Below are 27,992 nucleotides of genomic sequence, written 5' to 3'. Positions count from 1 at the left end.
GAAACCCTACTTTGGTTTCCTCCTGTAACTTCAATTGCCTTTCCTGGTGGCCACTGGTCCCTGAACACAAATGATCCCTCTCTCATCCCTGCAGTGCTCCAGTGGTCAGTCCTACTTGTGAGTCACAGAAAAGCCATGGTTTGGTACAAGGAATAGCCTCCTCCAGAGAGCCTTCTCCAGAGAGCCTTCTCCAGAGAGCCTTCTCCAGCCAGAGTTTGGGACGAGGCAAGCCTTTGGCAGTGCCTCCCTGGCTCTAAAAGAAGTACTCAGCACACATATATTCACACTCACTCATACACCCAAGTACCACATCCATACACATTCATACCTCTCTCTCTCTCTCTCTCTCTCTCTCTCTCTCTCTCTCTCTCTCTCTCTCTCTCTCTCTCTCTCTCTCTCTCTCTAATGCACCCATATACCACGCACAGATCAAAGCATTTTACATAGCACACGTACATTCATTCAAACAGCACACACCCTCACATACATACACAATCTCATGCTTATATACATAAGAGGGGTTACCCCTCCCCCCTGACACACACACCAGATACAAAACAAAAAACCTGGAAAAAAGGCTCTGCTGGGCAGAGCTTTCCTACTATGACTTTTTCCTGCTAGGCGAGCAGGCAGCCACTCTGAGTTAGTGCACCCAGTCACGTTACCTAGGAAGGTTCTCTCTGGTCACAGTGAACTCTTTCCTGAGAGCAGTTTTGCTTAGCTTTTTATGGGTGATGGCTGATTTTAGACAACAGCGTATGGCTGAGCAATTTTGGGTCCTGCTCAGGAAAAACGCCCCAGATGATGTTGTGCTGTTGAACACAGCTTATAAGGACACTAGGGGGGAAACTCAAGTGTTCGAGTGAGTTTCTCATTTCAAACAAGGTGAAAAGTCCATTGATAACAACCTGTCAACTTCCTGAATGGGCAACAATGTTGACTTGTAGTACATTTGGACTTGGTTCCATCAGGTCAGACTGCTAATCCAGCTTCTATTTAGTGGGTCTGAAAAAAATTGCTTAGCAGTGTGCAACAACAACAAAAAAAGCCTGATTTGTGGCAGACAGGAGACTGGTTTTGCTGCCCCAAGGCACCTGCTCACACAGCCATCTCAGTGCACCAGTTTTTGGCAAAAAACCAGCATGTTTCTCTTGCCCCATGCACCTTACTCACTCTGTGTGACTTCTTTCATTTCTATGAATGAAGAGGGACAAGAAAGGAAAGCGATGTATTGATGTAGAAGAGGTGAAGAAAACATGAGGGCGGTGCTCTCAGCTATCCAAACAGATGAATTTGAAAAATAGTTCCAAGAATGGAATCATAGATTTGACAAGTGAATTAAGTGTAAAGGAGAGTACTTTGAAGGTGATAAGGTTGTTTTGTAAAAAATTTAAATACACAGCTTTGGAAACACAATTCCAGTTTTTTGGGGTATCCCTGCATACATTCGCAGTGCACACATGCACACACATCTAATAGATAAAGACAACCCATCCCCCAAAGTATCCTTATGTCTCTATCTGAACCGTATTTACAAGCCCCGAGTGACACTCACAGTCTGTGCAAACCAAAGGCCTTTGGGATCCAAAATCCAAGGCTACTTTCCTGTTGCAGAAACCATCTGGATATGGGCAGTCCACTAGTTCCCTTCATGAGTTCCTGCTAAGTCAAACTGTCCTCCAGAGGAGCAAGTCAGGACCTCAGAGAAAGACAGCACCAGAGACATTTAAAACCCAGAAGAAATGTTAAACTTTACATCTGGCAACAGTATAAACTAAAATGACAGGGAAAGGGGTCGGATAGAGGAGGAGGAGGAAGAGGAAGCAAGGAAGAGAAGGAAGAAGAAAGTAGGGGGAATACCAAGAGACGTCCCCAATCCTTTCTTCTGATACGCTCGGTCGTTCAATGCCCGATTCACAGAAACAATGGCCACAATCATGCCCTAGTCCTTTTCCTCCATCAGAGCTTTTACTGTGCTGTGCAGGGGGGAACTTGTACACTCCATCCGATCTTCCTCAATAATACCTGCTCACCACTTTAACTGTCGCCCCAACAATACAACACAACCTACTGAAAAAGACCGTCCCCGTCAGGGCCGCCATCACCACATCTCGTCTGATGAAGCACTTGACAAGCCCTCACTGGGCATCATGGGCAATGGAGGTGCTGGAGATAAAATTAATCTGATACACAGAACCTCATAACAACAGTGAACGGCACTGACAGCAACGTAAGCCCATGGTCCTAAAGAAGCCAAGGCAGACAATATGGTGGCAAGCAGGATGAAACGCAGGCAGCCCACACCAAGGGAAGCAATAGTGTCTATCGCTGAGAAAACACCAGAAAGCATGAGGTTTATGCTCAATGCATCCCCAAATAGCACAACAACCTCTCTTTTGGGGCCCTAAGGTATCAGAGAGATAAAGGAATGAACCACGTACTTAGAAACAGCTCCATACAGCCCATGGAACAGAAGGTCACTCAACAAGGTCAGAAGAGAGGTAAGATAAGAGCCAAGAGCTTCCCACACTTCTCAGGGCATTTCACTTCCCCATTCACTCTTTAAGGACTGCTTCCTCCTTGTGAGGATAAAAAAAGATGAGGACGTTTAAAAAATTCCCTTCTACCTTCCCCACAAAGCCAATAATGAAACTTGGTTATAATCCACATGAAATCAAAAGTTCCAGCTTAGTTTCACTTCTGAGGGTTTTTTAAAAAAAAGTCATTTTCTTCCAATGCAACATTCAATGGTATGTCTTAGTATCTAAATTAGTGAAATAGAGCCCTAGCCTTTGGTGCTTTCTATGAGCACGGGTGGACCTCTACTATCAGGCATCACGTCAACATTCCCATCTCATCTCCAAGGTTGAACAACATCACCAATGCTTTCCCAACTTCAGGAATGCTGTGATTTCCACCAGCCACTGTGGGAAGGCATTCCATAAGCCCTTTTTCAAAATCTTGGTGCAAATGTTTATTTATATTAGAACGATAGTATATATCGGGCATACATGTATCTTCCACATATGCCGGCACAGTCCAAGTTCCCATCTTTCTGCAGGAAAACTCATTCCGGATGGAGTAAATAAACACTTGTCATGTTGCATGTCACATCGGGTCAAGGAGTGATGAAAAAGAAGCTTTCCATTTTTAGAGGTTTTTGAATTTGGGACTTGAAAATAAAAATAAACAATACCAGATAGGAAAGCTCCTCATTTCAGTGGGGGGAGGGGGGAGTGCATACATTTAAAAATCAAGAAAACTCTGAGGGTTTCAGGAGATCAATGTTATCTATCATCTGTACAAAGATTGATCATGACTGAGCTTACCGTCTTCATTACAATCTAATAAACACACGATAGCTAGTTCCTTTGAAGCATAAAGTGAAAATGCATAAGCTAAGAATATATATCCAGAAGAGTAAACTTTTGGGGAATTCAGCAATAACCAAGGAGACAGAGAAAGAGGTTTCTTACCATTGTCCACTGAAAACAAAACAAAAAAACAAATAACCAAGAAGCAGCAGCAAAAACTTCCAAACAAACTCTCGGCAAAGATTAACCAAAAAGGTAACTTGAAATATTGATATATGTTCATTTAATATTCACAACTCTCTCTGAGACACAGAATTTATTAACCTCAAGTGACAATTTGGAGAATTCTGCAAATTCAGGGAAGAACCAGGATGCCATCCAAGTCTGGTTTCAAATCCAAGCTCTCACTCTTACTTAAATTCTGGGACATTCGACCAGAACTTCTATACACATTCTTCATTTCTCTGAAATTCAAAGTTTCATAGTAAGGTTCTTGCATCAGCCTTGAAAAACCAATGGGTTGTGTTCTTACACTGTGTCTCCTGCTCTGGTCCCCAGAAGAGTTGAGTAAGAGGACAGGTGTCCCCACCCAGCTTTGCAAACATGCACATCGACCACTCTGGAGGAGCAGGACGCGCCTTGCTTTGTTCCTTGGACCTAACGTCCCCAGTTAGGGTCTGTCAGTGAGTTATGCACAACCTGCCTCAAGTGAGTGGGGCCATAGTTCCGCAAGGCCAGATGCTGCATACACTGCAGACCTGACTCACTGTCACTGAATTGCGTCCTTGATAAAGTGGCCCAGAAGAACTTCAGTTCAGACACATAAATATAAGCCACTGGGATTAATGTGAAACTTATCAAGCCATCAATGAGTACGTGTGTGTGTGTGTATTCAATATTAAGATATTGAAGAAGGTTCATGCTGGTTAGCATGAACATAATACAACTTTGAAAGAAATGTTTTATCCAAGACACATGCCTCTTAATTCCATGTTCCTCACATGCTCCACAGTCCTTATTTAGAGTAGATGGCAGACAGATCAGGCTTATCAAGACATGCAAACCAATACCATTCCTAATGATAAGTTTAAGCTGATATTATAACACAATACTACATTATGACTCTGGACTTCAGTTTCCTTATCTGTTTTACATGGACCATCTCGTTCCAAAACCCTTCCGAAGACACCTCTCTATTGACAAGAAGCGTTTATTCTTTCCCATGCTGACAATCCCCTACAGTGTTGAGTGGGTGCTGCTGCTTACCTCCTACCCAAGGAGACGTGAAACTCAGCGAGATAACCGCACTTGCCAAAGCTCAGTCCACAGGAGGCTGCATGTAGGCCTAAGACCCCAGGTCTTTCCAACTCTCCATTCGCTCTTCCCAGGGCCTCTCTGCTGGGGATAGGGGATCCAGTCACCAGCACATGGAGAACCTACCTGGCTCTGACTGCAGGAGGCAATGAAAGAACTGAAGTTATACCATGCATGTTTGCCTTCATTTCTCATGACTATAAAACGATTCTGCATTTTCTTTCATCTACAGCAGGGAAACCAGTAAACCCGTGCTTTTTTAAAGACAAGAATGAAAATCAGAGGAGCACCCTGATAGCCACCAAAGCATCCCTGAGGTCAAACACCCTCCTCTATTCTGGTGGCGACCCTGGGACATAAGAGACACGCCTGACAGTCTCTTGGCCTCTGGCACCACCGAGCTCTTCTGTCCCTTCTTGCCTTTTCCTCTTGTCAGCAAATGGTCTTGACTTTCACCTACTATAGCAGGACATCCAATCAGGAAACACCTCCCTTTTTTGGAGGGTGCACAAGGTGGCTCTGCCCTTTGAAAGGTCCCTTTGAAAATATGTTGGTCTCTCCTCATCGCTGGCTCTCGGCAACCCTATCCACTAGGGCTGTCGGGTTTTGCTATTTCACCTGTTACTCGGAGAAATGAGTCCAGGGTGTATTAGAATCACTTGACTAGATGCAGAAGGGCCCCTTTAGAGCAACATCCAATTCAAGCACCTCACCTCCCAGGCAATGCGCCCACCTGAGACAGAGAGACATGCCTCTCAGTCTCTCAGGCAGTAGGAGCAATGTTGAGGGCTGAGGCCGGGTCAAAAGCCATCAGGGCCATGTGATGCTCTGTTGCAGGCTGCCTCTTGTGCAGAAATCAGGAGCTCCCTAATTATCACCCCATGGTGAAGGACTGGGCTCTGTTGCAATAAGCATGCAAGCAATCCTATTTCTGTCTTCCCACAGTTGGTGCACATGGTGTGGCACGCACCAAGCCCCAGTTTGGCCTGTGTTTACTCCTCTGCTCCCCCTATAGAGTGAGCAACACCTGAAGGCAGGGACAAGGCCCTCGGACTGCATCCACAATGAATGGATGATCTCATTGTTTATGCTCGGCCCATCATAAGACTGCAATTAAACTCTTGTGGCTCGCAGTTTCACCAGTTTCACTTAAAATATATAATTATCTGTGCCATCTAGAATTCTTATTAGAAAGTGAAGTCATTAAACAAGCAGACACCAGACTTAGGCCTTGAGACAATTGCACATTGAGACCCAGCTGTTGGTGGTAGGAAGCTGGGTCTGCTAAACTCGCTGCTTGGAAGCAGGTCCCCACTTCTTGTGCCTGGTGGCTTTGGGACACAGGGGCTCTAAAACCAGGGAAATTAAAATTCCCCGCGACCAGAGACAAACTAGTGGGCAATTCTATCACTGCTTTTTAGTACTTGTATTTCTAGAAGGGAGTTATACTGACTGACTGAATCCAAGTTCCCTTTGCATAGGAAGAGGCAGCTCGTCACATTTTATGAACTGAGTTCCTGCTCCGGCCTGCATATCCATGGGGTGCACCTGCCACGTGCTCCATTCAAAAGGGGGGTGCGAGTGGGCTTTTGGACGGGACATTTGATATTCATCTTATAACTTAGATTTCTATTATTGTAAAGATTTCAAAAACTGTACAGGTATAATTTTGCTTGAATGGCATGCTGTCTATATTTCTATCCTGAACCTCTAGCAGTGGCTGATACACAGTGAATATTCAATATCTATTACTTGGATTTAAAAGTTATTAGATTTTGGGCCTATCCAAGGGCTAGTTTCAGGGACAAAACAACCATCTATTACAACAGTAAAGCAGGTGAAAGGAGACATCGGGCAGTGTAAGATATGACAAAATACTCATAATTTATAAATTTCAAGGGTTCATGAGGGAGGGGGAGGGGAGGGAGGGGAAAAATGAGGAGCTGATACCAAGGGCTCGTTCAGAAAGCAAATGTTTGGAGAATGATGATGGCAACAAATGCACAAATGCGCTTGACACAATGGAGATATATATATATATATATATATATATATATATATATATATATGGATTGGGATGAGAGGTGTATGAGCCCCAATAAAATGACTAAACAATGACATCAAACAGTCATCTATTATTGTATATAAGAAGCGCCCTCTAGCACCATCAAACATAGTCCCTAATCCAGGAATGTCAAACTCCCCTTCTGTCCATCACTTAGAGAACTAAAACCTCAGGCAAGCACAGGAAGCCTTGTTAATACTACACTGCGAGCAAAACTCTAATCAAATCTCCAAATATTTACGACACGTCTGACGTCTGAGTTGCTTCACGACCAGCTCTACCCTCCGTCAAAACACGCCTGCGTTTCCTGAGCACGATGGTTTTACATTATTGCCACAACGGCCAAATACGTGACAAGACTGTCACACGGTGCAAACAACAAAACAAGGCCTGGTTTTAAATTTTGACCCTGTTACTTACTAGCTGGTGGACGCTGGCAATGGACTTTCTCTCTCCCAGCATCCTGACCTGTGAAATAGGGTCAGTAAGGCCAATATCTTCGGGCTCTTTCCATATCTGAGCACATATAAATAGCTACTTCATAAAAAGGGCGATGGGGGAAGCTAAACATTCTCAGAATGAAACAACAACAACGAAACATGAAGGATTCATTTTGAAGTCTTCTCACAGAGAGTAGTAACATGCTTCCAAAATTCAAATTCTCCAAAGTGTTCCCCGCCTCGGAGGAAAAGAAAAAAAGTGTGATTTGACACCTGGAGTTGGTGATTCTTATACTGTAGTCAAAAGCAGTTGATCTTGAAGATTAAGCAGCAATGCTAAAAATGTGAGCATGTGCACCTTTTTTTACCTACACTGAATGGATCTCTGAAGGCCAGAATTACTCTAGAGAGCTCTTTTCCCCAGTTCTACTGTGACACAGGCACCACACCAGACTGTGTAAACACCTAATATCCTTGCATCTTTAGAAGATGCATCTATTATCCCAATTTTACAGATACTATAAAAATTGAGGCTCAGAGGTCTTCTCTCACCCCTTCATGTTCCCAGAGGCAGGGCACAACAGCTGTAGTGGAATTCACACTCATGTTTGACTCATTTTCTTTCTAATCACCACGTTGACTTTTTCGAGTAACGCACGCCATCCTTGGGAAACACCTTTAACTCAAACTAAATCAGAGCCAGAGGCGACTGTGTGCAGATGAGTCCAAACGAAGCCGGATTGTCTACTTGTCAGGCGTCTTATCTCTTTCTTGCCCTGCTCACCTAAGTTCAATGAGGGGCTTGCCAAGAATCACACCAAGGAATTCTGGTGACATAGTGGGTCATGCGTTGAGCTGTTAATCATAAGGCCAGTGGTTCAAACGAACCAGATGGTCCCCATGAGAAAGCTCAGGCTGTTTACCCCCTTGAAGACTTACATTCTCAAAAATCCCAAGGTGCAGTTCTATGAGAGTAACACTGGGGCTTTGACGACCAGTGCCCAGGCTTCCCAAAAGAGGGGCAGACTTCAAGTCCCGTAGCTACAGGGCACCCCGTTTAGCTGTCCCCTCTGGGTTCCACATGACCCTGCCCTCCCTTCATCACACCATTTCTCTGACAGTCATACAAGGATCTCCTGTCATGTCTGTCTTTGTTACCAAATTATATTTCTGTGAAATACCAAAAAAAATTGTGTTCGTTTCCCTTTCTAATTCCCAAAATTGAAGTTGGTACAGAGTTGGTATGCAGTAAATTCAAGCTGCATAAATGAAAATTTTAAAAGGGAGGGGAGTGGAACTCGGCATCAAGGTCGGAAAAGATGACATTTGAGGAGCCCTTTAACCCTGAGATTTTATGTCTTGCGTATACTGTCAGCTCTTGCTCTCTGGACAGTAGTTCAGTCTTTAACACTGAGGCCTCCCAAGAGAACTAGGGCACTGTGGGCCCTTCTGGTTTTAGCCTTTCACACCATTCACTGTAAATGATTCCATAACATCCTGAAAGAACCTTCAGATGTGTCCAATAAGATAAGTGGTCTCAATGCCATTTTAAAGACTATGAAACAGATCCATCTGAGCGAAAGGGCTGTCCTTGAGCCAACAGTTGACAATGGGACTGTCTGAGCATTCCCTCTTTGTGCCATGCTTCCACATTACTTTATCCGTTTGTTATTAACAAAACAAAGTTGCATCATGGGTGATGGGAAGGGAGAAATGGGAGGCAGGCAGTGGTGGTCACAGGAAGTTCAAGTTCCCAATCCAGAGAAACAAGAGAAAGGAGAGGGGAGGGAGGGTCAAGCTTCCCTGGAACGTGTCACTGACAGCTGACAGTCAGTGACCCTGGGGCCCTGGGAAGTTATGAAGTCCCACCCAAGGCTTTCTTGGGAGGACCTGCTCCCCTCTCAGTGTCCCCAATCATCCGGTTGAAGCTAGGCTCTGAGTTGAGAGTAAAAGCAAACTGGATTCTTCTTGGTGCCTCGTGAAAACAGGAAATCACAGAGGCTTAGCTCCCCTCACAAGCTGGGTCCCAGCCATTCAGTTCAAAGGTGCACAGTAGCCATGGCAGGCTTGCTCCAGGCAGCTCGTGGGTTACTGGCCTCCAGAGAAGGAGCAGAGGAACTGGATAACTCCTTCCGAGGAGCTTCCAAGGAGCTTGCCATGAATGAATGGACCCGGGAAAGGCCCACTGGTCTCTGAAAGCAGGAACAGCAAGTTCTACAGGGTGTAGTCAGAAGATCTGCATTTGTATGTGAATCTCTTGCACAGCTCCAGAGAGTTCCATCCATTCACCCAAACCTGAAGGCTATGTGCTCATAATCAGCATCGTTTTGAGGAGATAGCTCAGCCACCCAGAACTTAGTGGGGTAGCTTCTACCTCACGGGTGTTGTGAAGATGAAAGGAAAGAATCATGCAAGGGAAGCTCCTCCCCCATCCTGGTTGTCTCTGATTAGCACAGAGGCAGTAGGGTACCCACTATGCGCTTGGGCCTGTGATGCTGCTGTCCTCCTCCCCGGAGCTGAGAGGCAGGAAGCAGTGTGGGCAGGTCGAGCCCTATGGCTATGCCCTACTCTCCCCCACCAACTCACACAAGAGCTCAAGGCCAGGAGGAGGTGACGTTCTGCCAGCCCCCAACCGGGGCCAAGAGCCCATATTTATGACTGTTTATTTCAGAGCAAGTAGAGAGGAGATATTAGAGCCACGAAAGACAGGACAACAGACCAATAAAAATCAGCTCCCAGAAGAGTCACAAGGAGGAAGAGAGGCAAAACTGTCACCATAGCAACACAAGACAGTCAGAAACACGCAGGAAAAACAGCCCTGGCTCTGCCGTCTCTCTTCACTACAAAGCTAGCCCTCCAACCCTTTTTCAGAGCCCAGTGAATGCCAGTGATAGGTCCCCAAACCCTTGGCTCCCCAGCCCAGACACCCAGCCTGACCTGGCTATCAGCCACCTTCCTCAAGCCACCCCAGACAGGTCGCAGCCCTTCCTGGTCCCAGCCCAGCCTTCTGGGCTCTGGGGACTGATGTGCAGATGACCCAAGCCCTGTCCAGAGGAGACGGTGCATAGTAAGGGAGAGCAAAGTTTATGACAGTGAAGGGAGGAGCGCCACAGAACTGTGGGGTAAGATCAGGCCCTGAATACTGGCCCCTTTGCTTTACCCCGAGTTGCCTGGATACTCCCCCCACCCTTGCTCCAGCCCCAAAGGAAGCCCACTGTTGTGAGTCCATTCCAATGCAGGTTTCCACTGCTGTGATCTTTATGCACACAGACTGTCATGCCTGAACTGCTGATCTTTTAGTTCGCTGCCAAGGGCTTTAACCCTGTGACATTAGATGGTAGGAAAACTAGGACGTGGAGGGGAGAGGGGTGCCCGAGGCCTGGAACAGTGGCCCCCATTGGTACTGATCCCTGAGCTCTCACCATGAAGAATTCTGAGGAGAGGAGGATGGGATCAGCAACAGCTTTGGAAGCCTCAAATGACATAGCTCCTGGTCCTGCTCTCTGATGCTTGGCAAGTCACAGGGACTGGGAAGAGGACTTCAGGACTGGCTGGCCCATTTGCTGCTTCTCAGTCCCTCAGCTGGCAGGCCAGACAGGTGTCTCCACCACGGGAGCATGGCTGGCCCGGGGCCAGTCTTCTGGGAAATGGGTCAAATTGTTCCCAAAGCTTGGGATCCACAGGCCCCTTTTGCCAAACTCAAGTCCCGGGGAGGAGGGAGGGCGATGGCCAGGAGTGCGGGGGACCTGGGGAAGGCAGCTCGCCTGCCAGCTAAGAACCTCTGTCAAGTGACAGTGGGAAGGTCCAGGTGTTCAGGGGCTAGGGTGAGGGCTTGACCTGTTCTTGCCTCCAGGGCTGTGGGATCCAGAGCTCCGGGAGTGGGGGGTTGGGAGTGCGTGCGGGGGTGGAGTGGGGGAGTGGAGGGATGGGGTCTATTCCAGGACTAGGGTTTGGAGATGAAGGTAACTGGAGTGGGTGTTACCGAGGGACCCCGGAGGAGTGGACTGGCTACCGAATAGAGAGCCTATCCTGGAGGAGGGGCGCTGGAGCACCCGGACGGGCGGTGGGACTGCGACCACTTGAGAAAGTCTAAAGGACGAGGTGCTCCCCCGCTCCCTCCCTCTGGAAGGCTCCGGCGTCCGGAGCTGGGGAAGGAAGGAGGGTCCTCCGCCCGGCGCCCTGCACAGCCACAGCCCCGGCGCTCCCGACCCTGCTTCCCCGCAGCCGACCCTCCGCCCCGCGTTCCCGGAGGCGCCCCGGGGCCGCGTCCCCGCCGCGCTCACCCTCAGCCTCCGCCGCCCCGCTCCGCCGCCCGCTCCGCCGCTGCCCCAGCCGCCGCCGCTGTGGACGCTCTCCGCGGCCGCCGCAGCCAGCAGACGCCCAGACCCCGCCCCCGCCCCGCCCCGCCCCGCCCCCGGGGATCCCCACCCCAGCCGCCGGCGCCCGCCCCACCCGCAGAGGGGACCCCGGGCCTCCTCTGGCAGCCTGGGAGCAGAGCTCACCCGTCCCGAGCACAGAACGTCCCAGGACCAAGCCCGTTGGTGCCCTTCTCGGCCAGGGCCTCCTGGCCTTGCCCGCGGAGAAGCCTGGGCCAGCCCTAGCTGCCGCCACAAAACTTCTTCCACCCCCTCACCCACCCAGTGGCGTCCTGACTCCAACCACCCAAACCCACTGCAGGGGAGCCCAGATCAAGACCCTACCCAGGGCTTCTCAGGCTGTAATTCTTTACGGAAAGCACGCCATCACAACTCTGTCCCACAGTGGTTGGTGGGTTGGAACTGCCAATTTGGCAGTTGGTAGCCTTACAGGATGAAGTCTTCCCATCACCCTCCAGAAATTAAAATGGAAAAGGAGAGGGATGCAGGGAGAAGGGGCCTGCCATCCATAAATGACTAGGCCATCCTCCAATGAGCGCCCACGGGTCCAACTAGGGCCAGGAGGGCAGTTCCAAACTCATACCCGCAACCTTCCTGGATGGCTTTGGAGTTTGAATCCTGGCTTGCTCCCAATTCCTCCCACCTGAGTTTCAACAGATTCCAGACTCGGGGTTGGGGGCTGGGGGGGCGAGGTTACCCAATAAGGTCACCAAAAAAGGTCGTCCTTAATCCTTAATCCAACAATGCAACTACTCTCAAAAGTAAATCTGCAAAAACACTTTAAACAAAAACGTCCAATGTCGAGAGGGGAAAGTAGGGGATTATAGCATCTTTGTCATGCCATTGTTTTTAAAACATCTGCCATGGAGGTTTTTTGCATCAAGGAGAGGGACATTCAGGAAGCCAGAGGGAGCAGGGTGCAGTGCCAAACAGGTTGTGAGTCAGAGCTTCTCTTGCCGGGGCCTCCTGCAGGCCTGCTCTGACTGCTTCCTCTCCACTCAATCAAGTGGCACACCATGAAACATTTATTCAACCCCTACAACACACATGAAGCCAGGAGCCAATAGCTCTGTTGGTTGAAAGGATATGGAGGTTGTGAGCCACCGGGAGCAAAGCACAGGTCTGGGTGTGTCAGAGCTTGAGAAGTTAGTCAAGTCTCTTTTCTCTCTGAGATTTGGTCTCCTTGCAGGATGTGATGCCATCTGGGCTTCCTGCATGCTCCTGTGATGGACCAATCTGAAAGGCTTCCAGGAGCTGCCTAGCTCTGCAGGTACTATAGAATTAGGCGTGAATTCTCAGGCAGGGGGCAGGAGAAGTCTTTAAACCCTGGTCTGGTGAAAATGGAAGCATTAACTCTCACCCGGAAGCCCCCCCCATTCCCATTCATATTCATGGATGTTCCTCAGGAAGTTGTCCAAACTCTCTGTCTGCCCTTCCACAGGTGATCCATTCTGAGGCTGAAGAGTTCTGCTAGAAATTCGTTTTTTTGCGATGAGCTAATGCATGCTTCCCAGGTGTTCCTTCCTGGGGATGATTAGGCTTTGTGACACAAAGACGTGAAATGTGACATGGTCATCTTCATAATCCAGAACCCAGGAGGGGACGGCACACCCATGTGTCTCTCATAATACAGCTCAGGTTGGAGAGGAGAGACTATTTGATGTATGAGAGTACACTTCCACAGTTCTAATAGACGACTTCTGTTTCTGTAATTGAGGGATACCTGCAAGCTGCTGCCTAGCTCATTATAAAATAATAGGGTTTTCTAATCATCAGTGTGGAATTTAATAACTATTTCCTGAGACACTATAATCAGGCGGAATGGTATTTCCATTTCACCTGTGGTACTAATCACCAGTTGGTTATTGTTGTTGTTAGATGTCCTTGGGTCAGTCCCAATGCCCAGTGACCCCAAGTCCCACAGAAGGAGACACGGACAGGTCCAGCACCATTCACACTGTTCCGATATATTGAGCTCACTGTTGAAGCCACAGCACCAATTCATCTTTGAGAACCTTCCCTTCTTTCTCTGGCCCTCTACGTTACCAAGCATGAGGCCCTTCTCCAGGGCCTGGTCCCTTCTGAGAATATATGCGAAATAGGTGAGATGAAGTCCCACCAGCCTCTGTTCTAAGGAGCATCCTGGCTGTACTGCTTCCAACGTACAGTAGTTCGTTCTCTCAGTGGTACACCACACCTGTAGGATTCTTCATCTTTATCTTATCCGAAGGCATGGGTCCTTCCTCTATCATTCGTATTTGCTGGCCAGCTTCCAAATGCACGGAAAGGTTATTGAAAATGTTACGGAGTGGGTCAGGTGCGCCTTAGTTCTCTAGGGGACACCTTTGCTCTTTAACTCTTCTTAACAGGGGATTTTCATAGCACATTTGCCCAATGCAACAAATCATTTGCTATTGACTGGTTTCATGACCTTGATGGCTGATCTAAATATATATATATCTTACAACGTCAATCTTTTCACTATATATCATGATGTTGTCTATGGGTCCAGTTGTGAGGATTCTGGATTTCTGTATCATATGGTGTCATTTATACTGAGGACTGTAGTCTCTGACATTCATTTAAAAGCACTGTTAGGTCCTTTTCACCATCCAGCAACAAGTTTAGAGGTTACTACAGTAAATAATAACATGAAATTAAACTGTCATTTAAGGCACAGGTAAATTGAGACAGAATTTCAGGTGGTTTTTATTCCAAACATAACTGGCTAAAATAAACCATAAATCAAATTCACGGCCATCAAGTCAATGGTGATTTGTGGTGACCCTATGAAGGGTTCAGAGATTGTAACTCTTTGTGGGGGTAGAGAGCCTCTTCTTTCTCCTGTGGAGTGGCTGCTGGTTTCAAACTGCAGACCTTGAGGTTAGCAGCCCAACACATAACCACTATGCCACCAGGGCTCCTTAAACCTTAATAGTTGAACTAAAATCAATTTAAACATAACTGGTCTACTTTCAAGGACATCTTCTTGCTACGTTTGTTTTGGAAATATATTGGGCTTGTATTGACAAGGTTCCAGATATGTGCTCAATGATGGGGTCAGCGTAGGTGTCCCTGGCCTTGTGGCTCACCCAGATAGGTTGGCATGCGCTTCTACCATGAGAATAGGAATGTGTGAGATAGAGATGGTTGTGTGTGGGCTTGGAAACAGAAGGACTTCTTTGTGTTTGGGGTAAATTGAGAGCAGATTCTTGAAGGGGATGGCTTTCAAGCTGAATACTGAGAGACAACCTAGCCCCTCAATAGGCAGGAAATGGGGTCACAGGCATCTAGGTAGCAGGACAAAGTGGAGGCCCTGGTGGGAAATCATCCAGTGTCACTGAAGTCCCCCGGGGGGATTCACAAAGTGAAGCTGGAAACAGGAGCCATAGGACATCCGCCTGAGAAAGCTGTCCTCCTCCTGGCTCATGGAAATTGGGAAGCCTTAGTCAGAGTCTCCAAAAAGGAGTCTAATGATAGGTGCAGGGTTTTGGGGCAGTCGGTGAAGCAAACAAAGAAGACAGTAGATCTAGGGTCCAGCCCTGGGGCTGTGTGCTATCCCCCACAGATAAGGCTGAGTTCCTTCATGTTTCAAAGCACAGACTCTGAAAGATCTCCAGTGATTATGGCCACCCAATAATATGTCCCTGGGGAGATGGGTTAAGAATGGAGCCACCCAGTAATATTGCCACCCAATAATAATTCCCAGGGGGGATGGGTTAAGAATTGAGCTGTGAATCACAAGGTCCGAACCCACCACCGTTAGAATTGCCTTTCTTCATGTGACACTCTTCTTCTGCAAGAGTATTTCTTTGCTTTTATGCATATAGTCCACCTCAAGGGTCAGTGAGAGAAAGGCCCTTCAAATATCTGGACGGATGCAGTGGCCGCAACAACGCGCTCAACCAGCACAATGGTGAGGATGGCGCAGAGTCTCTTATCCTCTTGTGTGTCTCATGGGCTGCTATGAGTCAGAACAGACTCAAAGACTTCTTCCCACTCCCTAGCTATCAAACACCAGTTAGCTAGAATGCTCATGAGGCCTTGGGGATGGTGACAACGTTGGGGCCCAGACTTCTTTCGGTCCTTGAATGCCTATAAAACGGAGAGCCTGGGCCAATTACTCCTCTGACATACCATACTGCCTGCTCTCCTTACTAACTTGGGTAACTTATTAGGCATGCAAGTTTTCTGAAGATTGATGACTTTCTGGGACACGGATAAAACTTCCAGGAGATGTGAGTCCTGCTTGACTAGCTGTGTGAATTTAAAGACGCTATTTAATCCATTGACATTTCTACTTCCTCTTCTATAAAATGAGAACAATAAAAGCTACCTCAAAGGCTGATGGAAGAGGGCTAATGTAAAATGTGCTACAGCTGTGAAGGAAAAGCTGTACAAAATGTTGCGCATCCTTGTGTGAGTGATGTGTGTGTGTGTGTGTGCGCTGTTTTATCACAGTGCCTTGTATAGCGCTGAGCATGTAGGATGTACTCCTTTTATGCTGGCTGGTTTGTAGATTGGTTTATAGATGAGGATGTGGAAAGGAAGCTGGATCTTGTTCCCCTGCAAATAATCTATAGCTGCTCTTCCAGCTCATGTATCCCACTGAAGGGATTGCAGTGGGCTTTCCTTGGGCATTACTGTAATGACTTCCAAAGGTGATGGGTTTTCTTACCCACGACTGGCCAGGGTCCCTTTATGTAACTATGAGTTTCTACGGAAACATGGCTCAGGCTTCAGAGGGAACGTAACAGATTTGATTATAAATATGGAGCCACTTTTCACAGCCGACACACTGCACACTTCCTGTTGCAGAAATCACAGCCCAAACCCTATAGCAAAACTTTGTAATGGTTGAAAATGTCCGCCTGTGGCTGACTTGGAACATATGACTTAAATTGGGCCATATGCCTTTAATTGTTCCTTTCAGAAGGCTGAGCATGTCACGTCAGGCTCTTTCAGAAATCCCTTCCTCTGCATGTGTCTCCCTTCTGCCTGGAGGGACCTGTCCTGGTCCATTCATTGAGTTTTTATTAAATTAAATTAAATAAAAAAACACTGGCCCCAAAGCAGCTCACATGGTAGTAGTGCCTCCTTCAACTCTGAAAGGATGCTTTGCTGGTTCTTTCTTGCATGTTTCCACGTGTTCCATCCACACCTTTACAGGTGCACTCATCAAACGGCACTCCTGGGATCCATTCCTATCTGTGTCTCCAAGATGCACTGCGAACTCTCTGAGGGCAGCATCTGGATTTTATTGTTTTTTGAACTCCTCAGCCCCTCAGAAATACCTCCTTAGCCCCACCTGATGGATATCTTAACAACAGCAACAAATGCCCATCGAAGGAGTAAACTGTATAATCAAGCCCAGATTCCTTTGGAGATTTCCCCAACCGTGAATTAGCTTACACGATGACAACTGCAATATGGCGCTGGTTTCCTCCCTGTGCATGTCACAGATTTGGCCCCTGTCAGTGATTTGAGAGAGCCTTGAATGTTAAGTAGATCCTCTCATGTATGGCAAATTTAGCTAATACAGATTGTGTTAGGCCCAGTTGACTAGTGAAAAATCCAGAGACATTCACATGTGTAAGAAAGAGCTGTATATCAAGAACTTTTATATATATCAGGAAAACATCCCAGGCTCATCCAACGTCTGTAAGTCTGATACTACTAGCCCATAAGTCTGATACTACTTCCTCTTCCGACTCACACATCCACATGCAATGGTGCAGAATGCCGGAAGACCACAGGCCGGTGGGTACAATGTTGAGTGGATCCAATAGTGGTGGCTCTGACAGCAGTCATGGTCAGTCAGCAGGCAGGTGAAGGCAGAGAGAGAGGGCAGGGGGAGGTTCCCAGGGCTCTCCTTATGAGGCACCAATAGCCTGTGCCCTGCTTGACAGTCTATTCTCCCAGGTGACCTGACATTATGTAGCTATCACGGATATCTTCCCAGACTATTATAAGTATTGGTGTCTGCTCATTTCTCCCCAAAGGGGAAGATGGAACAATACTTTTCTAGGATCTAGAAAAATAGAGTCGAATCATGAATAACAATTGAGAAAAACTAGCCCAGGAAATAAAATGAGCTGCTGGTGTTGACATACAGAATTCCAATAGGAAGGGAAGGGGATACAGAGGCAGGGGGGTGGTTCAAGAGCCTTGTAGCAAGACAGATATTAAACTCCAGCCTCTTCCTCACCCTGGCCACCACCACCTTTAAGAGTCATGAGACTGGAAAGATTACTGAACTTTTCTCAGCTGTAACACCCACATGAACATGCAGGTTAGTACATGGTGCTAGTGGAACTTACTATAAAGGGTTGTTTCTGCACCCCTACTATGTGCCAGGCAGAAACTTGAATGAGATCATCCTGGCTCAGATAATCTACTAGTGCCAAATGTAAACAAACTACTGAACTTAAAAGATGATAATGATTATTTATACCCACAAATTAATGTATACTGTTCCTCTCTTGCGCTTTTTCTCTCAAATTTTCAACATTTCTGTACATGACTCCGATTTTCTTCTAAGTCTAATAGGTCAGTTGATCCCAATCTTAGCCTAGTCAGGCAAATCCAGTGATTGCCAATTGCATCAATTTGTGAACCCTTTAAAAAATGGGTCGGCACCTCTAGGGGACTCATCTGTCCCCTGACAAAGGTCAGACATTCTCTGAACATCACAGTCAATAACATAATGACACATATACATGGCCTGGTCACATCACAACAAAGTCTATAGGGCTCACTCATGACTAGCCCCTTTTTTTAGCCAGGTAAATTAGTGGTTATGCACTGGGCTGCAAGCTGCTTAGTCGGGAGTTGGAACGACCGACAGCTCCACTGGAGAAAGACTGGGCTTTCTACTCCCATGAGCAGATGCAGTCTTGGAGCATCCTAGGGTCACTAGGAGTCAGTGTTGACCCGATGGCCGTGAGTGTGGTTTGGTGGCTTGTTCATGTCATTGAGTTGACAACCACAGCCAAGAACATGAAACAATAGCTTGGGACAGAGTCTGGAATTCCTTGGACAACCAAATGTCTTCCTCTTCTTAGTAAATACTCTGTTTCCTGGAAAATATTTTAGTGAGCTAGTAGATAGATTGGAATCAGTAAAGGCCAAAATGATCTTCCTTTTTACAAAATTGTTGTCAGCTATTGTGTCCAATCTGGGAACAAAATTGTATAGGACAATTTGGGTACTAAGATAAAATTCCCACCAAACAAATGACTTATTCTATAGATCTTCTTGACAAGCCCAGCCATGAATATAGGAATGTTTCATGTTTAAATGCACTATAACTACAAAGTGGGAAAACCTCATAAATGACTCTTTAATTCTTTCCAACCTATTGATTTTTCTTTTAAACCCTTTAAGCACTTGAGAAATGTATTAGAATAAAGATGCTAATGCGAGCTTGCTATATTTAGAATTCATATGCATCTATTTTTAGCCTCTCCTTTGCCCTGCCTAGATCAAGCCATTCTCACTTCTTACCTTGAATTATATAGCCAGCTTTCCAGTTGGTCTCTTGACCTACATATTTAGTCCATATAATTGACTGCCCACCATAATGTCCAAGTGATCGTTCTACACATGGACATATGTATTCATACCAACACACACATATGCATACACAATTCTGACTCATTGTGGCCCTACAGGACAGAGTTTAACTTTCCTCTTGGGTTTCAGAAACTGTAAATCTTTACAGGAGTAGAAAGCCTCATTTTCCTCCCATTGAGGGGCTGGGGGCCGGGGGGGGGGTTCAAACTGCTGACCGTGTGGTTAGCAGCCCATCATCCAGGGAGGTTTCCATGTCTTACTCCTTCAATGGATTCACTTCATACAATGGATTCACTTCATACCAGGCACAGGCTCATTCTTGGAATGATTATGTAGCCCCAGTGGTGCTTTGGGTCAAGCCTTGGGTTGTTAAGTGCAAAGTTGGTGGTTCAAGCCCATGGTTGCTCAGTGAGAAAAGATGAGGCAGTCTGTTCCCATAAAGATTTATAGTCTTGGAAGCCCTATATATAGTAATGAAGCCCTATATATTGGAATCAAGTAAAAAATAGTGTTTGTTTTAATCTTTTGGTGGAAGGTGGGGATGAGTGGAAGGAGAGCGTATTATTTGCTTATTTGCCTCTTCCTTGCTGTCTTAGCTGTTTCTTTCCATGCCTTAACTCTGCCCTTATACATGATTCTTTTTCTCCACAGCACTAAAACGTGCCCCTCGCCATCGTGAAGGAACAAACTAAAACATTCCTCTGGGAAGCGGAAGTACTACCTGACACCGAAGTCTCTCTTGAGCGCTCATCCCAGGAAGGCAGCAGATCCAGGTCCAGTGACTCACATACCTTAGTGCACAGTGATTTATTTTACCCCTCCTTTCCAGATCTCGAAACACACACACACACACATTCCATGCTCCCAAAGTTTGGAACTGAAGGTGCATTTTAATAAATACCCACTAAGTTGACTAGAGTTCAATTGAATTTTGACTCCTTAAAAATCCAGAGATTAGAAAAATTGTTCTTTAAAATTCTTTCTAGAAAAGGAAAAGGTAGGCAAGTCTGGAGAGAGGAAAAAAAGATCCCTTTTAACAAAACCTTTTAAAGAGAACTTTTTAACGGAAGAGAGATTGCAAGAAGCTTTGTGTGTGCGTGCGTGTGCGTGTGTATGTGTGTGTGAATAAAATAAAACTCTCACAATGTGTTGCTCTAGTCGTGTGATCTTAAAATAAAATCTACGTTAGTGCTTATTAATCAAATCCAAATAGTTCTTGGCTTCTGGTATTGAAACACTTCCTTTTTGCACATGCCAACACCTCTACATTTTCTTTGTTTTAATTATCCTAAGCCTCTTTGTGTTCTTGCCAGGACATTTGCCTGGGAGGCAAGGGCAAGCTATAAATAATAGTCATCCTCATTATAAGAAATATTATTTACATAGGCTAATTTTAGCGCTAAGACAAAATCATAAGCATGCCCAATGCTACCCTGGCAGAATTACAATTGTTTCTTGAGGACGGTCTTGCGTTCTTGGATGCTTCACTTTCTTCTTAGCGTCGCTCGCATGGCGTGACTGTTGCGATAGCAGCTGGTTCATCTGATAAACTCCAGCAAACGGTTTCCCATCTGTTGATGGGAGAGGGACTAGAAGCTTTCAGAATATACGGCAATTTTTATGTTTTCATATGTACAGTTAATTGTTTGATTTTTACATTTCATGCATACTCGGGATTCAATGGATTTATTCAATGTGTGTGTGTGTGTGTGTGTGTGTGTGTGTGTGTGTGTAGCTTTAAAAAATAGAAGTAGGAGGAAGATTAACTTCTATTTTAGTTAAGCATTTCAAGGTCTTAAAAAAGTCTCAGAGCAGAGCAGCCTTAAAGATATAAAGTATTTAGAATCGAGAGGTACACCAACACTTACTGTTCATTATCAGGGCAGGCAGGAGAAAGGGAAAAGGAAAATTTAGGAGCCACTGAACATGAATTGAAGATGATGGAATAATTATGGGCCAAATAAGAAAGTTAGTAAAACCATATGATGAACATAACCAATGTCATTGAAAGATATATTGTGCAGATTGTTGAAATGTCAAAAGTCTTGTTGTGATATCTTTACCATAATAACAATAACAGCAAACCAAACCCTAACCCAATGTCTTCCTAATCCAATAAAGGCGAAGCTGAGATCCTGAGAAAAAAGGATGCTCTTCCAAGGTCACATGGAAAGTAAATGATATTACGGGGATTCAAAATATGGGCTACTGGCTTCAGGACGATGGGGCTGGCTCTGCCTGAAGCTGAACCGCACTTCTGATGAAAGCTCGGTGCACCTCTAGTATACGAGTCCTGCCCAGGCTGCTGTACACATCTGAAAACAATTCCACTGGCCTGTATTGGATCCTGTCAGAGAACCATGAATACGAAAACATGGCAAGTCTAGGCCAATTGTGGAATTAAGACTCTGGGGCTACTGTTTTCAACAGGGAGAGTAACCTCGTGGACCTAGCTTGCCATTTGGAACACGGGGTCGCTGAGCAAGACTTCAAAGTTGTCATATGATTTTGGCCAGGTCATAAACTTCTCTTGGTTTAATGACGTTCGTTGGCTCACCCAGGATAATGAATTACTGCCCTGTCCACCATAAAGACCTGGCATTGTGAACACTATGCAACAGAACAAAAGACATCCGGTGGAATTCTTTGCTCGTGTTTATTATCAAAGGGTCATTCATGCTAGCTCGGAATTACTAATCTTGCATAGGTGATACTGTTTCTTTGACCCCTATCTTTTGTCTACCCAAACACCACTCGAGTTTGGAAAAAATAGCAGCACCAACACGTAAACAGTCAGTTGCTAATTGAAAGGTTAGCATTTTGAACACAAAAGAAAGACTTGACCATCTATTTCTGTATTCTTTATATTACAGCCATGAAGACCCTGTGGGGGAGTTCAACCGCATCCCATGAGACACTGTGAGTTGGAATCCACTCAACGGCAACTAACAGTGCATATTTAACACTTCCTCACATGAGACAAATGGTTTGCTTTCAGCTATGAACCAAATGATCAGTGGTTCAAACTTACTCAGCTGAGCAATGGAAGAAAAGCCGGGAAGAAAGATACAGCCAAGAAAATTCAATGGAGTCAGTTGTACTCCATAGCACAGAAGATGTCCACGAGTCAGAATCCATGGCAGTGTCTTGTTCTCATGGTTTTAATGATAATAGGGATCTAAGGAAAGATGTCTTTGTGGAAGTCTCTTCCCAGAGTGGGGGGGAAAATCTCAAACAGTAAGATACAAAGAAATGGTCCTGTTGTAAAGGCACATGTAGGAAAATGTTGTAAGGACTGTGGGGGGCACCATTCAACCACACCTTCCAGAAGGGCTTTCAGCACAATTCCTAAAGCCTAAAAAGACCCAGGGGGAGAAGAGGAGGAGATAAAAAAATAAAAATGGAGCTTTGCGCAGTGGCAATATCGTAGCCAGTGAGGTTTATCCAAGGAACCATTATTGCTAATTGAAAACTTTCCCCGATACCCTGTCATGACAACCTGAAATATAGTTGGCCTTGGCAATTTTGACCGTCTCTATGGAGAGTGAGCAAAAAAAATGGATTGAGGTGTGGTGCAGTGGGGACATTATGAAAACTTTGATTCCACTGAAACGTTTGGAAATAGGAATACATATTTAGACAATTATCATAATCAATTTTGTTATTCTAAGGCAATGGTTCTCAACCTGTGGGTCACCCAATTCATAACAATAGCAAAATGACAGTGATGAAGTAGCAACGACAATAATTTTATGGTTGGGTGGATCACCATAACATGAAGAACTGTAGGAGAGGGTCGCGGAATTAAGAAGGTAGAGAACCACTGCTCTAAAGGATGTGGACCAGTTGGCAAAGTGATGGAGAATTTCTGAATAACTCAGGTTTGACTTCTTTCCTATCTCCTCCCCTGATCCTAGGAGCATGGATCATCTGATTCTTCACTACAGGGTAAAGAAAGGGAGGTGTTCACACCAATCTGGGACTATGTACATACTGAGGCACATAAAAAGCATCCAGGCTACTGTTACTTACCTGGAATGTTTTTTGTCCTACTACCTATCTGGAACATTTCTTCAGTTGTACTCCATTATTTCTATCAAATGAGTAGATATGAATGATCATGTTGTACGGAAAGACCAATGATGATTGGATCATAATTGATTAGATCAATGTTGTACGGAAAGAACTTGATTGGTAAAGTAGGGGGTCAATGATTCATCAAGGATATGAATTTTCACAACAGCTGAAATGATGCACTCAAACACACAGAGGATCTTGAAAATCTCATAGAAAAGGCAATACTGTTAATTACACACAAGCTTATCATGAGTCAGAGGTAATTCTAAGGCAACAATAACAACAAATAATAAGTGAAATAACCTATGTCATGTGTGGGTGTCAGAAACTTCTAGTGCTGCATCATTTCTGGCCCATGCCTCCTTCTGAGCCAATGACAGAATTATAATTCCTTGCCTTCCTTGCAAATGATGTGATCAATTCTGGTGACTGGTTTGTGGACAGACAAAATAATATTTGTGTTTGAGACATTGAATTGTCAATATGAGACCCACCCAGGAAACTACATTCCCTCCAGTTGCAAAATGTAGCCTTTTCCAATATTTTTGTCGAATTGTTTTAACAATGACATATAAAAATAAGAGCACTTTCTGCCTCACTGCAATGCATGATGGGTATTCAATGTGAGCTATAAATAAATACTTGTCTATTTAAGCCACTGAGATATTGGAATTATTTATCATATGAGAGGGTACTTAACAAATGGAAAATACTTCGTTGAGCAGAGCTTTCATTGTACGCATCCCCCACCCACCACCCACCCCACTCCCGCTAGGCCAGCGTCCAGCAACTTGCTCTGAGTTAGTGCATCCAGTGGCATTGCGTGGGAAGGTTCTCTGTGGTCACAGTGAATATTTTGTCAAAGCAGTTTTGCTCAAACCTCAATTTTTATTATGACAAATTTAAGAGAACAGCGTGCGGCTGTGAAATTTTGCTTCTTGCTCAGGAAAAATGCCACAGACACTGTTGTGATGTTGAACACAGCTTACTAGGACAGCACTTTGGAAAAAAGTGAAGCGCGTGAACATTTTTCTCATTTTGGAAAAGGTGAAATGTTGATTGATGACAAACCTCATTCTGGATGTCCATCAACTTCCTGAAAGGACGAAAATGTTGATAATATTTTTTCACGTGTCACGGCACAGTTCATAATAGCAAAGAGTTTGAAGCAACCCAAATTTCCATCAACTGACAAGAGGATTAAAAAACTGGTACATACATGCAATGGAGTACTATGCATCACTACAAAGCAGTGATGAACGTATGAAGCACATCGCTGCATGGGAAGAACTGGAGGAAATCATGCTAAATGAAGTAAGCCAAGCACAAAAGGACAAGTACAACATGAGTCCACTTATGGGAGGGTATTGTTTATATCTCCACAGGGAAAGAGGGACCAGACTTCAACCTGGTGCTCCAAGATCTGAATGCAACATGTCGCCATGGAGTAGGGAACCAGTGGAGAGGTCTGAGGGGCTGGCCCCAATCCCAACAACGTGGACAACTGTCTCTCCCCCTGGAAGAATTTATTTCGGAGGACAGCACTGAAGCTGCAGCTCGGGGAGAGGGACATGTGTGATCAGAGCACACGGGAGCAAATGAAGGGGGAAGAAGAGAGAGTGGAGCACATCCTGGCTCACCAACCCTTGAGGACGATATTGCCACTCAGAGCAGCCAATCTACAGAGAAGACCACATGGTTGATCCCACTATGAGACATGACATCCCTCATTAACCCATAGCCCTACAAGGGACAGCACTGGAGACACAGTGTGAGAATTCTGCCTGATCTGATCCAACCACACGGAGGCAAAACACTAAGGGCGTGCAACAGCACAGTAAGCGGAACAGAGCAACAAAGTCCCCAGGGAATACCAAAAAATAGGCTTTGGACCAGGGCTTAGCACCCCATCAGAGATGACCGGAAAACAATCCTAAAGGCCAACAAACAGTCCTTGAACTAACTACAGGCTTTTCTTTGTTGTTGTTCTGTCATTGGCTTTTTGTTGTTGTTTTGTTTCCTTTTGTTGCATTGTTTTGCTCTGTCTTGTTTTTGTGTATGTTATTATTTCCACAGGTCTGTCTAAATAAGATAAGCTAGATGAACAATCTGGAGGAGAAAACAACTGGACCAACAGTTCTGGGGGAACATGGGAGAAGGGGAGGAGGGGGGAAAGGAAGTAGTGTTAACAAATCCTGGGACTAGGGAATAACAAGTGATCCAAATAGGTGGTGACGAGGGTATAGAACGCCTGGCAGGGCATGATCAAGGGTAATGTAACTGAGAGGAATTACTGAAACCCAAATGAAGGATGAGATGTTAGTGGGACATAAGGTGAACAAGCGGCCATCTAACTCAGAAGCAATGAAGCCCACATGGAAGAAGCACACCAGCTGGTGCGATCATGAGATGCCAAAGGGACCAGATATAAGGCATCATGCAAAAAAAAAAAGTATATATATATACCATAGTGAATGAAGGGGGAAGTGCAGAGTGGAGAACCGAGGCCCAAGTGTTGACCACTGGAGATCCCCTCATAGAGGAGTTTAGGAGAGGAGATGGGTCAGTCAGGGTGCGATGTAGCACTGATGAAGAACACAGCTTTCCCCCAGATCCTGGATGCTTCCTCCCCCCAACTACCATGATCCGAATTGTACCTTGCAGGACTGGATAGGGCAGAGGTTGTACACTGGTGCATATAGGAGCTGGAGGCACAGGGAATCCAGGGTGGACGATACCTTCAGGACCAGGGGTGTGAGTGGCGAGGCTGGGAGAGTGGAGGGTGAGTGGGTTGGAAAGGGGGAACTGAATAAAAGGATCCACATGTGACCTCCTCCCTGGGAGAGGGACAGCAGAGAAGGTGGGGAAGGGAGACTTCAGATAGGGCAAGATATGACAAAATAACAATCTGTGGATTATCAAGGGCTCATGAGGGAGGGGGGAGCAGGGAGGGAGTGGAAAAAAAAAAGAGGACCTGATGCAAAGGGCTTAAGTGGAGAGCAAATGCTCTGAGAGTGATTAGGGCAAAGAATGTACGGATGTGCTTTATACAATTGATGTATGTATATGTGTAGATTGTGATAAGAGTTGTATGAGCCCCTAATAAAATGTAAAAAAAGAAAAAAATAGGGGTGTGGCCTGGCCCGGCTTGGAAAACCAGTTTGTACCGCAGCCCGGGTTTCAGCTGGTTCAGCGACATCGGCGCGTTCATGGCTTGGGGAGGCCCTACCTTCTCTGTTTTCTGGATCTTCTTGCTGGGAAACTTTTCCTCCCGCCTTCTTCCATTGGCCGCTTCATGGGCGTAGTGGCATAGGTGGTACTGGGCGGGATTTGAACGGTGTAGTTCACTGGGTGTTCATTCTTTGGCTTCTTAGGCATCTTAGAAGGCAGAGCGTCCATGCCCAGAACTTGGTGGAGCTGGCCAAAGGCAGCTAGCCACAGCGCATCTGCGCACTCTGTGTGATCTCTCCCGTTGCTGTCTGTCCAGATGCCCAATAGCATCTGTGGCTTCCTTTCCACAATGGTCATAAATGCAGAACCATCTGGCATGACGATCCCAGAGGCCAGGCACTCCAGCACTCTCCGCAGAGCCTCGTCGGCCCCCATGGACCCATTGGCAGTGCTGATGGACATCTCACAGAGTAGCTCCAGGGGCCATCCTCTGAGGGGACCCCAGGTGGTCACACGGGTGCACAGGTCTCTCAAAACCCAGATGACAATGACACAAGACTTCAGCCCATTGGCTTTGGCCTGGAACCACTTGGCATGGCGGAGGGACGTCAAGGAAGAAAGGCATTTCTGCCTGTCCAGAATGTCCAGGGGTCATTGACGGATAGCGCCTCTCCAGCTACACTGTCTCCATTTCTTCCTGGACCACAGGCGATGTCAGATGGATGGTCAGCGACAAGGGAGGCTCTTTTGTGTTTTTTATCACAATGGCAGCCTCGTCGGCTGATTGGAGGATTTGTCTTCTGTGACAGCAGCAAGCTGGATGCCCAGCTTGTCTGCCACCTTGTCCAAGAGGGCAGTGGTGGGCTTCTCCTTACACAGCAGCACCAGCTCCAGGTCCAAGTTCCCCTGGAGTAACAGGCCCTTTGCCACGAGGCCAACAGGCATCACGCTCCTTAGGGTCCTGGTCATGTGCTGTCTTCTGTTCCCCAGCGCCTTCCTTGCTCGCGTCCTCTGAGGGCGCATCCATGGTCTCAGACTCGGCGTTTTCACCGCTCCCTTTTTCCTCCTCATCTGCCCAGCCAGACACCGCTTTGAGAGCACCCTCCGGGTGGGAAACCATGTTCTGAACAGCTGCCAGTTCTTGGGTTGGGTACACTGAAGAACGCTTCGCCATCACGTGGCGGTCATCATTCACAAAAATCCGCACTGGACGCATGTTCGGTTCTTTTTCTGCAGTGCCTGGAAACCCGGATTTTGCTTATCTTTTCAAACTGGGACAGATTTCTTTGGTGTTATCAACACTTCAATGATCTCCTCCGCGTCCTCCTCCCCGGACCGCAGCCGCCGCTGCTCTGCTGCCCTCTTGCCACAGTCCCGGGTTCTCCCTCTAAAAGCCACGGCACACGCAGGACTGCCCAAGACCAACTGCAATGGCGAGAAGAGGGAGTAGGAGGACTCTTTTTCTATTTTCAGCCCAGCCTTTCTGTGTCTTAATGCCTGTCTCTTCATTTAGCATCTACAAAGAGACTGCAATTAATTTGTGGAAAACTTCCATTTGTTTTTAACTCTACTTTCCACAAACTTTTTGAAAATCAAATCAAACTCAGTCCCATCATGTCGATGCAGACTCATAGCAACCCCTGTGGGTGTCTGAGATTGT

The 27,992-nt window shown here is 46.1% G+C and overlaps 1 protein-coding gene, 1 non-coding gene and 1 pseudogene across 3 annotated transcripts in view; 1 reads left to right on the top strand and 2 right to left on the bottom strand.

Moving 5' to 3' along the window:
* The window catches only part of CYRIA (CYFIP related Rac1 interactor A), a 127,875-nt gene extending 116,373 nt beyond the window's left edge, over nucleotides 1–11,502 (bottom strand). Inside the window, exon 1 of one of the 2 annotated variants that reach the window (XM_075557083.1) lies at nucleotides 11,417–11,502. The gene's annotated coding sequence lies outside the window, so the exon portion shown is untranslated. The remainder of the gene's footprint in view (nucleotides 1–11,416) is intronic. The other variant, XM_075557084.1, reaches the window with a different exon arrangement.
* Nucleotides 11,223–27,633, bottom strand: LOC142455574 (interleukin enhancer-binding factor 3 pseudogene; annotated as a pseudogene).
* On the top strand, nucleotides 22,489–22,628 carry LOC142455664 (U4 spliceosomal RNA). Its single transcript, XR_012785822.1, has one exon. It is a non-coding gene; the product is annotated as a U4 spliceosomal RNA (small nuclear RNA).
* Nucleotides 27,634–27,992: the final 359 nt, after the last annotated feature.

This window comes from Tenrec ecaudatus, chromosome 8 (genome assembly GCF_050624435.1).
Source record: "Tenrec ecaudatus isolate mTenEca1 chromosome 8, mTenEca1.hap1, whole genome shotgun sequence".
Classification (NCBI taxonomy): Eukaryota; Metazoa; Chordata; class Mammalia; order Afrosoricida; family Tenrecidae; genus Tenrec; species Tenrec ecaudatus.
The sequence above is the reverse complement of the archived record's forward strand: the minus strand, read 5'-3'. Positions and strand labels throughout refer to the sequence as shown.